The sequence below is a fragment of the Octopus sinensis genome, linkage group LG9 (genome assembly GCF_006345805.1).
Source record: "Octopus sinensis linkage group LG9, ASM634580v1, whole genome shotgun sequence".
NCBI classification, from domain to species: Eukaryota; Metazoa; Mollusca; class Cephalopoda; order Octopoda; family Octopodidae; genus Octopus; species Octopus sinensis.
In genome coordinates this window covers 84,388,470-84,400,969 of record NC_043005.1, presented here as the reverse complement: position 1 = coordinate 84,400,969, position 12,500 = coordinate 84,388,470, and the positions used below count along the sequence as shown (strand labels likewise).

Genomic DNA, 12,500 nt, shown 5'->3' with positions numbered 1-12,500 from the left:
TGGTTTCTAACCTAGATCCAAGGCTCCTTCATTGGAATTTCAACATCAACAGGGCATTTTCATTCAGCTTATTTGAAGATTTCTTGCCAAAAGAGAAACAATCGGTTTCTAACCTAGATCAAAGAGTCCTTCATTGGAATTTCAGCATCAACAACAGGGTATGTATGTATGTATGTATGTATGTGTGTGTGTGTATGTACGTATGTATGTATATATGTACAGATTTGTATGTTTTATGTATCTAATCTCATGCATATATTTGCATATCTAGACATGCTCATATATATTTAAATGATAAACTTCTGCAAAGTTTTACAGATTTTTATAGTTCCTACGTATGTAAGTATGCTTGTATGTATGTATGTATGTATGTATGTATGTATGATGAGTCACTGCTCTGTGTGTGTGTGCGTGTGCGCTCCTTCCTCTTCCTCCTTCAATCCCCCACTCCGCTAATTAATGTTGAGGGTTAGTGAAGGATGTATGGGAGCGAGGGGGGTTGGAAAGCTTATTGTTGTTTCCTTCTCCCCTCCTCCTCCTTCCTCTTCCTCCCTCTTCACTCAACTTGGAGACTGTTATCCAATCTTGGCTTAACACAGGACATCATTATATGTTTACATAACACACATAGAACATGTGGGGGGATCTTTACCACACCTAACCACACACACACACACACACACACATAATTTTTCCTTATGTTTGTATACACACATACACACGCACACACACATACATATGGAGAACAAAATATGCATATAGCTATATTCACATACATTTACATATATACACACACACACACACACATGTGTATGTTCATATTTTTATGTATTCTATATACATTTGTGTGAGTATTTATATATAAATACACACACACACACACGAAATGTCCCCACACACATACACACACACAGATAAATATGTATGTATAATAGAGTGTAAGAGATAGCAATACAACACAAAGCTAGTATACTAAAACAGAATAATCTAGATAAAACATGTACAGCATTAGGGTGGATGGCAGGGTGGAGAGGGGGAACTGGTGCTGGGGTGGGGGAGGGGTTTGTGGTGAGAGATTAGGAAAAATTATTTAAGAAAACAAAAGGCAACAGATTCTGGACAGCTCTTGCTGCTGCTGCTGCTGCTGCTGTGCTGCTGCTGCTGCTGGTAGCGATGATGGTGGTGGTGGTGGTGGTGGTGGTGGTGGGTGTGATGTTGATGGTGACAGAGACACTAACTGCAATGGTTAGCAGGAGGGGAGGGATTAGGCGATGTTGTTGTTGCTGTCCTTGTTATGACATTGGTGGTAGTGAGGGTGGGTGGGGTATGGGTGTTAATAGTCATAACAGTGGTGGTGGTGGTGGTGATGGTGATGGTGGTGATAGTGATGTGCAACATAATTCTATAATTCTAGAAAAAAAAAAAAATAACCCTCCCCCCACCGCTCTTGATAGTGTATGCTTTGGAGGATTAGAGAGGTGGGGGTGAGCAGAAGACCCAGGGTCAAGGGTGTGGATTTCAGTACAAGTGGGGGGGGCCCAACACTCTCAGCAACAGCAACAGCAACGGCACCACCACCACCACCAAAAACAACAACAGGGAGCAGCACAATGTGTGTGTGTGTGTGTGTGTGTGTGTGTGCCTGTGTTTTTTTGTGTGTGTAGTGTGATGGATAGTGATGTAGTAGTACTTGGGGGATGGGGTTGGTGGAGATGTGGAGAAGGTGGGGTGGCAGGATGGAATACTGCTACAGTACTGAGACATGGAGGAGGTGCTGTGGACGAAACAGAACAGATGAGGAATGGGAGGGGGTAGGGCACGAGAGAGAGAGAGAGAGAGAGAGAGAGAGAGAGGAAGTGGGGCATATGTCTGTGATAGAATGGAGAGGAGATTCGGTGGGGGGGGGGAGTCAGGTGGAGGTGGGGGTCGAGGAATCAAGGTTTGGTGGGGGAGGGTGGAATGAGAAATACAGATGGATAATGTTTGTATAGTCTCCAGGAAAGATAATTGATTAAATAAAAATATACAAAATAATACACAAGGTAGGGACTGGATGATTTCATCTCTCTCTCCTGCCTGGATCCTCCAGTGGGAATTGGTCTGGGCGTTGGGAACCCTAAGGAACGGGGGAGGGGCAGGGAGTGTGGGTTTTGTTTTGATTAATGTGTGTGATATCATGGTGGCCCACTTTTTCCCCTCACACACACACATATATGTGCTATTGCACAAACAGGTTAACATAAATTTTAAAAAAGGGGGTCACAAAAGAATGTCCCTTATTTTATGGTGGCACATTGTGTCCTTGAATTTTCTTCAGGTCCGAGTAGCCCTTCCCACTCAAATGGTCCTTCAATAATAGTTGTTTAAGGATAATGAATGAAACCCCTACATTTCCAAAGGTGAATTATTCAAACCCCAAATAATCCCTCCCAACATATGGCTATAATGCTCCCCCCCCTACTTCTGCTTGTGATCAGAGATGCACATATCATCAGCCACTAAGGGACATGCTCAATTGGTTAAGGTCAAACAACTGACATGCAAATCTGTGGTACTGAGCAGAATATTTGCTGTAGCCCATCTTTTATACCAAGACAAAACAATGTACATGATAACACTTCCAATCAGTTAAGATCAGGAGCCACGAGAGCCACTGCCTGATACTGCATCAGGGCATTTATTATTATTATTATTATTATTATTATTATTATTATTATTATTATTATATCATGAGGTTATTGATTGAAGATATTGTATCTACCGAGGGTTTGACTTCAGACAGACAATTCCCTATACAATATGTGTGCAGTTCCAAGTAATACCAACTTTTGCAATACATCTAGATTGTAGGGTATTTCTAAGGTTTTCAGATGTTTTTTTTTAGATTGTAGCTAATGGAGGTTTTTAGTTACCTTGTCATGTCTATGCTTGTACCCTTTCAGTGCAAGACTTTCACAAGCACTAACAAGGAGTCACACTTTTGACCTTCTTCCCACACATTTTGCATTATTATTATTATTATTATTATTATTAGTAGTAGTAGTAGTAGTAGTAGTAATATTTAGGCAGAAAGCATGCAGAATTGTTAGCACACTGGGCATAATTCTTTACAGCATTCAAAGTTCAAATTCTGCCGAGGTCGACTTTGGCTTTCATCCTTTCAGGGTCAATAAATTAAATACCGGTTGCATACTGGGGTCGTTCTAATCGACTGGCCCTCTCCCCAAAAATTTTGGGACTTGTGCCTAGAGTAGAAAAGATTATTATTACTATTATTATTATTATTATTATTGGTTGTTATAGGTCTGTTTTAAAAATTACTGAAGCCAGTTATGTTGTATAAATGTTTATTGTATCGAGAGAAGTTCGTGTTGAAATCCGTGCTATGTGCCATTATTCTGAGACCTAGCACAAAAACTCACCAACCCCACGACCACCCCCCAAAAAAACCGATCCTGCTGTATACATCATTACTCCCTTGACATAAACGTAAGAACCATCATTTCTATTTTTGTGTGTGTGTGTTATAAATTCTAAAAACCCTAAACGGTTCACCAGACTAATAACGGTAACGCTATATATCTGACATTACAATCTACAGAGATTTCTTTGGAAGGAACAATCGATGTCTCACAACAACTCCCCATTCCTGGAATGTCCGGAGGGATTCCAGTTAATTGAAGACATTCAACTGAGACACAATTAGTAAGAATCTGTTATTGATTCAAAACAGTTCATATCTCCATTGGGATTACGGTTGGGGCGGGGGGGCAGGTTTAATTAACAGAGCTGGGTTTTACTTAACTAAGGGAAAGAAATATAACACAGTTACTATTATAATTCTTTTATTCTCTTTCCTTGTTTCAGTCATTTGTCTGTGGCCATGCTGGAGCACCGCCTTTAGTTGAACAAATCGAGCCCAGGACTTATTCTTTTTAAGCCTGGTACATATTCCATCAGTCTCTTTTGCTGAACCCCAACATCAGTTGTCAAGCGATTGTGGGGGTTTCCTGGTATCTGAGCTAGGTAGCAATCAGCCCCTTTTGCTATCATTTCTAGGGCACCAATGACAACAGGTATTGTTTTAGTTTTCAGGTTCCACATTTTGCTAATTTCTATTTCAAGATCTTTATACTTGCTCAGTTTTTGGTAGGTCTTATTATTATCATTATTATTATTATTATTATTATTATTATTATTACCTCTGCCTTAGCAAAGGCCAAGGTATTGTTTTCAGACACATTTGTTTGTTTGTTTGTCCATGGACAAGATATCTCAAGAACCATTGGATGGATTCAGATGAAACATTCAAGGATGTTTGGCCTCATGACTGACACAAACTGATTAGATTTTGGGATCGATCCAGTACTGGACAAGGATTCTGGATTACTTTTCCAGTTTTTTTTAACTTAATTTTTGAGAACAGTCAAGTTCATTTTTAGTATTCTCGTTTGTGAGAGCAGTCGAGTTTGTTCAGATATTCTCATTTTAAAAATCATCTCCAGTTAATCTTTGAGAAGACCATGGTGTTGTCTTGGCAGAGGTTTGCATTCTGTGAGTGCTCTTCTTCTTTTTCTTCTTTTTCTTCTTCTTCTTCTTCTTCTTATCATCATCATCATCATCATCATCATCATCATCATCATCATTATTATTATTATTATTAGTAGTAGTAGTAGTAGTAGTAGTAGTTGTAGCATCAGCAGCAGTAGTAGTTTCAAAATGGTTCTTTCGCTTCATTTCTCTCCTTATGCTTCATTATTTTCACTGAAGCAAACTTTTTTTCTTTTACAAAAGCAAAGCGAATTTTTATTATCAATTTCTTTTTCTTTTTCCGTGGAATGGTTTTCCTTGCATATTTTTCAATTTTTAGCAAAATTATATTTCTCTCAAATATTGTTTACCTTTGCCAAAATTTAAGGTAAATCTTGCGAAATGAGCTCTGATATTGACCATTCAACCGTTCTGTATTATTTAGGGTTTCATATCTTACTGGTCCTCATAGAAGGTCAAAAGTGACCCTGATATAATATGAACCCAGAACAATGATGGAAGCAACTTAAATAGTGAACTACATTCAGTCAACTGATTTACATCTGTTTTTCCTTGCCAGTATGGATTAGATGAGTGTATCATTAAGGTATTGTTTGATAGTTGGATGCTCTTCCTGTTGCTAACCTTTACATGATTTGTAAATAAAGTGTCTCTTGTTTTGCCCGTCTTTGAACACCCTCACACACACATGTATATACAATGTGCTTCTTTCAGTTTCTGTCTACCAAATCCACTCATAAGGCCCAAGGCTGTAATAGGTGTCATACAGTGAAAACTGAACCTTGAACCATGTGGCTGGGAAGCAAACTTCTTTCCATACAGCCATGATTGACTGCTAGCTCCGAAAGCTTTTTTTTATTCTCTCTCTGTTTATTTCCTCATGTTCCTTTCTGTTGAAGAGCTTAGGCTCGAAACATAAAAGACTGTCTCACCTTCTCGATTACTAAACTAATACATCTGTTTGTTATCTATACACCTGTTTTGGTTTTTTTGTTTTTCTATAAATACCAACTATATATATATATAAACACACACTCACACCCATATATATATATATATATATATATATATATATTTATATATGTGTGTGTGTGCGTGCGTGCATGTGTGTGTGCGTGTGTATGTGTGTTAGTATCATCATCATCATCATTGCTTGATGCCCATTTTCCATGCATGCGTAGGTAGGACAGATGACAGGAACCAGCCATGTAGAAAAACTACCCTACGCTACTGTGTCTATATATATATATATATATACATATATATATACATATATATATATATATATATTAAGGCAGTGAGCTGGCAGAATTGTTAGCATGCTGGATGAAATGCTGAGCAGTACTTCAACCATCACTACATTCTGAGTTCATATTCCACCAAGGTCGACTTTACTTCTCATCCTTTCTGGGCCGATAAATTAAGTACCAGTTGAGTACTGACGTTGATGTAATCAACTTACCCCTCACTCAAATTTCAGGCCTTGTGCTTACAATAGAAAGGTGTATATATATATACACACACATACACACCTATATACAATATATATATATAAAATCATCATCATCATCGTTTAACGTCCACTTTCCATGCTGGCATAGGTTGGATGGTTTGACAGAATTTGTGAACCAGAGGCTGCACCAGGCTCCAATCTGATCCAGCAGAGTTTCTACAGCTGGATGCCCTTCCTAATGCCAACCACTCTGAGAGTGTAGTGGGTGTTTTTATGTGCCACTGGCACAAGGGCCAGTCAGGTGGTTCTGGCAATGACCACACTCAAGAGGTGTTTTTTACATGCTACCTGCATGGTAACCAGTCCAGCGCCACTGTCAATCGAGCATGGTTATTGCCAGTGCCACCAGAATATATATATATATATATATATATATGTGTGTGTGTGTGTGTGTATGTTCTACAAACTTTTATTTGTTAAGATGCAATAATATTTATTGATTAACAAAGATGAAACCTGAATAACATACGTGCTTCTTTGTAACCCAATCAGATCAATCAAATATCTCCATCAATGAATCCACCGATCTTTGGAGATGCAACAGATTCTTCTGCTTCTGTTTCCAAATAAAAATCTGCTTCACTTTGATTTAACAGATGAGTCTATATTTGGTCTCACTTGACCAGCTAGAAATAATAGTCAAATCTCCCACAAATCACATGCAACAATCCATCTGCCCACATTCCCAGTTCTTCTGCCCCATCCCTTTCTAATCACCTCGTGCTTTTAGGGTCCACACAGACCCCTCGTCACCCCTATTTTATCTCTTTCCCAGCTCCACTCTGATCACACCTCTCACCCTCTCTTTTTACTGGCACTTCATCAGTTATGATGACAAGGGTTCCATTTAATCCAATCAATGAAACATCCTGTTCATTAAATCTGCATGCAAGTGGCTGAGTACTCCTCAGACATGCTTACGCATAACACAGCTCTCAGGGAGATTCAGCATGACACAGACTGTGACAAGGTTGGCCTTTTCAGATACAGAAGCTATTCCCTTTTGCCAGCTGAATGGATGGCAGCAATGTGAATTAAAGCATCTTGCTCAAGCATGCAAGGCACTGACAAGAATTGAACTTATAACCTTACGACTTTGAGCTAAAAGCTTTAACCTCTTAGTCACATGCCTTCACACCCTCTCTTCTAAAATTTCAGGGTTCGTGTAGCCCTGCCTTAGCAAGAAACCTGTTCTTCTGTGAACCCTTCTCTCATAGTTTATTTCATCATCATCATTTAATGTCTGCTTTCCTTGCTGGCATGGGTTGGATGGTTTGACAGGAGCTGGCAAGGCTGGAGAGCCACACCATAGTCTGTTCCATAGTCTGTTTTGGCTTAGTTTCTACAGCTGGATGCCCTTCCTGATACCAACCACTTCAAGTGTGTAATGGGTGCTTTTTACGTGCCACTGGTATTGGTGCTTCTATGTGCCATCAGCATGTGTTCTTTTATGTGCCACCTGCATGGATGCCAGTTATGTGACACCAGCATCAGCCATAACTATGACTTCACTTGGCTTGATGAGTCCTCAATCACAGCAAATCGCCAAAGGTCTTGGTCACCATGAAGCCCAACATCCAAAGATCATGCTTCACCACCTTGTCCCACATCTTCCTGAGTCTACCTCTGCCACAGGTTCCCTCTGCAGTTAGAGATTGGCATTCATCATCTAACATAAACATGCTTCTCTTGGGGTTCATAGTTGTGCAAACTGGATGGTGGCCTGACAAGTGTTGATGGCATGAAAATGCACCCAATACATGCTGTAAAGTGGTCAGCATTTGGAAGGACATTCAGCCCTAGAAACCATGGCAAAGTAGACGTTGGTGTATGATGCTATCCTTGGGCCCATCGGATATTAAATCATCCAACTGATGCTAGCATGGAAAATGGATGTCAAATGTTTGATGAAGGAAACAGTGGATGTCTTTTACTTGTTTCAATAACTGAATTGTGACCATGCTGGAGCACCACCTTGAATGGCTTTGGTCAAGCAAATCAACCCCACTACTTAGCTTTTATGTTTGGTACTGAATTTATTGGTCACTTTTGCCAAAGTGCTTAGTTACATGGATGCAAACAAACCAACACTGGTTGTCAAGTGAGAGTGACAATGACAAACGAAAACACAAGCACACATACACCCATATATATATATATATATATATATATATATATATATATTTCAATATGGAGCTTTTATTCAGGAGAAAATATTTGCAAAGATATTATTGACACAATTATTATCTAGTGTAACAGTTTAAAAATGATAATAACAGAATCACTAATATAGGTAATTGCAGCCCCCACCACAACAGCATTAAATAGCTGGAGGATTAAAATAAATTTTGATTCTTCAGCTATATATATATATATATATATATACGCATATATATACACATACATACATACATATACAAGAGGCTTCCACGCAGTTTTGATCTACCAGATCCGCTAACAGTGCTTTGGTCAGCCTTGGGATATAATATACGCCACTTGCCCAAGGTGCCATGGAATGGAACTGAACTTGAAACTATGTGGTTGGGAAGCAAACTTCTCAACCACACAGCCACCTCTACCCCTACACATATATATATCACCAGCCAACATATTGTGAACATCTCTCTCTCTCTCTATTCTAAATAAGCCTCACTATTTATATGTATGATGCTGTGTCATTTGAATACAAAACCTGATTGTAATAATATTCCCTACACTGTGTTTCATTAACACATGGTGTTTTGTTCATTAAGGACTCAAATTCCTTGAAATGGGAACGTCTCAGTCAACAGTTTAAACCAAATACAGATGCAGGAATATTGTGTTTTGGTAACTAATGTCACCACAGGAATCCTGGGGTTATGTTTTAAGGTTGGGTCTTGAGATAATAACCAGGAGGCACCACACAACCAAATGGCTAACGAGTTTACTTCGTAACTGATAGGTCCTGCCAGACGTACAACTGTGTATGTGTGGGTATGTGTATTGGGTGTGTGTATTTGTATGTCTATGTGTTAATGTGTGTCTGCATATCCGTGACAGTACATGTGTGTTTGTGATGTATATGTGAGAGTTTGTGAGTGTATATGTGTGTGAGTGTGTAAACGTGTGTATGTGTTTCTATGTCTGTCTTTGCATTGTTTTCCTTTCAATTAATTTTGAACATTATGAAAGATTTATTTGCTATAATAATTAACCCTTTAACATTTACACAGACCATATCCAACCCAAATACCCTGTTTTATATTCAAACAGGCCAGATCCAGCCTCTCACACCTACTATATAATGTCATTCTAAAAAATAATCACAGCATCGGAATCTCAAAGCCACAAAATAATGCATGGTTAATTCAAAACAACATGAATAAATATGCATCGCATTTGACAGAGTAATCTAAATGCTAAATAGTTAATCTGGTGTTTGTAACATAAATTAATGTGAAATTTTAATGGAAGAAATTAATTTAGATCACTTTAAAACAGGGAGATTGTATCGTAGAACTAGAGGGTAGTCATGGACTGGTTGATAGTGAAAGGGGTAAACGTTATGTTGGAGTGAAAATGATACACTCCTTCCCACATGACAAAGTGATATGAACCAGCCACTATAAAGTCAATCAGTCAGTCATTGTTAGAGGTCAGTAGCAGTGGAGTCATTGTATGAGTTGGAGTCAGTGTCAGTCACGTGATATATACGAGTTCAAGTTATCGTCAGGGTAGCCGTCACAAAGTCATTGTCGTGTAAATCTTTCAATGATAGCATGGCAGACGAGTTAAAGATAATAAGATGCAGAATACTGCCACAACATAATAGTGGTGATGAGAAAATTACAGTGACGACAACATACAAGTGGACAAGGATCCATATTATGACACATTAACAAACATATAGGTGTAGGTGTGGCTGTGTGGTAAGAAGCTTGCTTCACAACCACATGGTTCCAGGTTCAGTCCCACTGTGTGATGCCTTGGGTGTCTTCTACTATAGCCTAAGGCTGACCAAAGCCTTGTGAGTGGATTTAGTAGGTGGAAACTGAGAGAAGCTCATTCTGTGTATGTGTGTTTGTCGTCCACCACCACTTGATAACTGGTGTTGGTTTGTTTATGTCCCCATAACTTAGCAGTTCAGCAAAAAGGACCAGGCTTAAAATGTACTGGGGTAGATTCATTTGACTGAAAAGTTCTTTGAGCTGGTGCCCCAGCATGGCCACAGCCTAATGACTGAAACAAGTAAAAGATACACCAATCCAGAGTGGTGGAATGATGGGACTGTAAAAGCACCAGACTGGGTACCTTGTGGTATTGGTTTTGCCTCTTTGTGTTCTGAATTTAAATCCCATGATAGCTTATTTGTATGGTAGATTTAACCATTTTAATACCACCACCTTGGGCCGTGAGTGATTCTGGCAAAGTCCATTCTGTTGCAAGCAATCAAGCCAAGCCTCTGGTTTGAGCATATTTTTTGTCTCATGTCCTCCCTTCTCCCCACTAATCTTTGAGGCTTAGTGAAGGGCCACAAGTTCTCTCTTCTCTCTTGATTAAAAGAAAGGGACCTAGGGCTTTCGTGAGCATAAGTCTCATAAGTCTGATCCTTAACCCGTTTCCATGATACATGAGTGATTGAGATTACAACAATGTCCCCTGGATGGGGCGCTGGTCCATCACAGGGTTAACTTCCCACCCATTGCTTGAACTCATTTACAGCTAAATGAATGCACTGCTCAGTCTAGGAATGGAACCTACAATGTTACAAACATGAATCTCCACACCCTGACCACTCAGCTACACATCTTCATAAATGACTGAAGCTTTAATAGCCCTAACTCTGAACAGGATGTCAGTTCATTGCAGAGTCAACATCACCATTATTGTTGGAACACGTTTACAACCATGTGGATCATGAGCGTGATCGTTACCAGTGTCGCCTTACTGGCACCTGTGCTGGTGGCATGTATAAAAAGATTCGAACAAGGCCGTTGCCAGTACCACCTGACTGGCCTCTGTGCCGGTGGCACGTAAAAAGCACCCACTACACTCTCGGAGTGGTTAGCGTTAGGAAGGGCATCCAGCTGTAGAAACTCTGCCAAATCAAGATTAGAGCCTGGTACAGCCATCTGGTTCACTAGCCCTTAGTCAAAATCGTCCAACCCATGCTAGCATGGAAAGCAGACGTTAAACGACGATGATGATGTTTTGTATAAGAACACAATGCATTGCCTGTTCTGGGAATTGAAACCATGATCTTTCAGTCAGTATTACAATACTCTAACTACCAGGTCATGCACCCTCATCAGTGACCAAGGTCCCAACACTTCTCCTTGAACTTGATACCAGTCTATTGCAGTGTTAATTTCCCACCTGTTGCTGGATTCCATTTACAGCTGAGTGGACAGGAGCAATGAGAAATGAAGTGTTTCAGTAATGCACTACTTGACCCAGGAATCGAAACCCTGACTGCAACATCATGAGTGCACTTCCTACCCACTAGGCTATGCAGCTTCACAAGTAAAAGACAAAATAAAACTAAAAATAAATCGACAATGTAGTGTCCAACTCTCTGGCCATTCTGCTAACAAGTCTGCACTCTGCTACCTTGACCAGTTAAAACTTTCTCAAACTTTAGGCAAGACTAAAATTCATTACATTACATACTATTAAAAATATCATATCTTTCAAATTTTCTCCAGACGATATCATAGATATGTCATATCAACAATAATTGATATCATATTTTTCATATCTTTTCATATATCATTTAAAGAACAAAACCATTTTTGTCCTCCAACATAATCAGATTTTTTTTCCTATCTCTCTTCCTAAAAGATATCAGAATTTTCATATCTTCCAATATCTTTGTCTCTTTTCTCTGTCGTATGTTTATATACTTTATCTAATGTCATGCTTTTCGTATCTCATTTAACTTATATCTCATTATTCTGTTTTTTTCTTTTTCTTTTCCTTAACAGATCATTTGCAATCAAACCAGAAAAAAACAAAGATAACAAAAAGCTAAGGATTATTTAAATTTGCAGACAAATAAAAACTTTTACGCAAAAAAGGATTAATAAAACTACAATCTGATATCAACTTATAATCTACACCAAAAGGTAAGTTGACAACTTTGTTTTTTTAACTCAATTAAATTCTTTGATAGAAATACTTACCAACACTTTAATTCTGTGCCTCTGAAAGTGGAGTATAAGCTCCACCAATGTGGGGATGATTGCTTTGTTGTGGACTTGGTTTACTTCAGAACAAGGCATTTGTAAATGGAAGCTCACTACAGAGTTGGTGAACAACAGAGAAACCTCTTTGGGGGAATGATTTCTGTCATTTAAGTATTATTGCTTGATGGTTCTTGACACTCTAAGGGTGCTGGGCTCACCTAAGTCATGATTCTTAGGTGTACTCCTGCTGTTTTTGAAATGCTGCCTTT

General features: G+C 39.1%; 1 protein-coding gene across 1 annotated transcript in view; it reads left to right on the top strand.

Annotated features, from left to right (window-relative positions):
* The window catches only part of LOC115215914 (heparan sulfate glucosamine 3-O-sulfotransferase 5-like), a 507,987-nt gene that overhangs the window by 184,897 nt on the left and 310,590 nt on the right, over positions 1-12,500 (top strand). Inside the window, exon 3 of the mRNA XM_029785263.2 lies at positions 12,031-12,171. The gene's annotated coding sequence lies outside the window, so the exon portion shown is untranslated. The remainder of the gene's footprint in view (positions 1-12,030; positions 12,172-12,500) is intronic.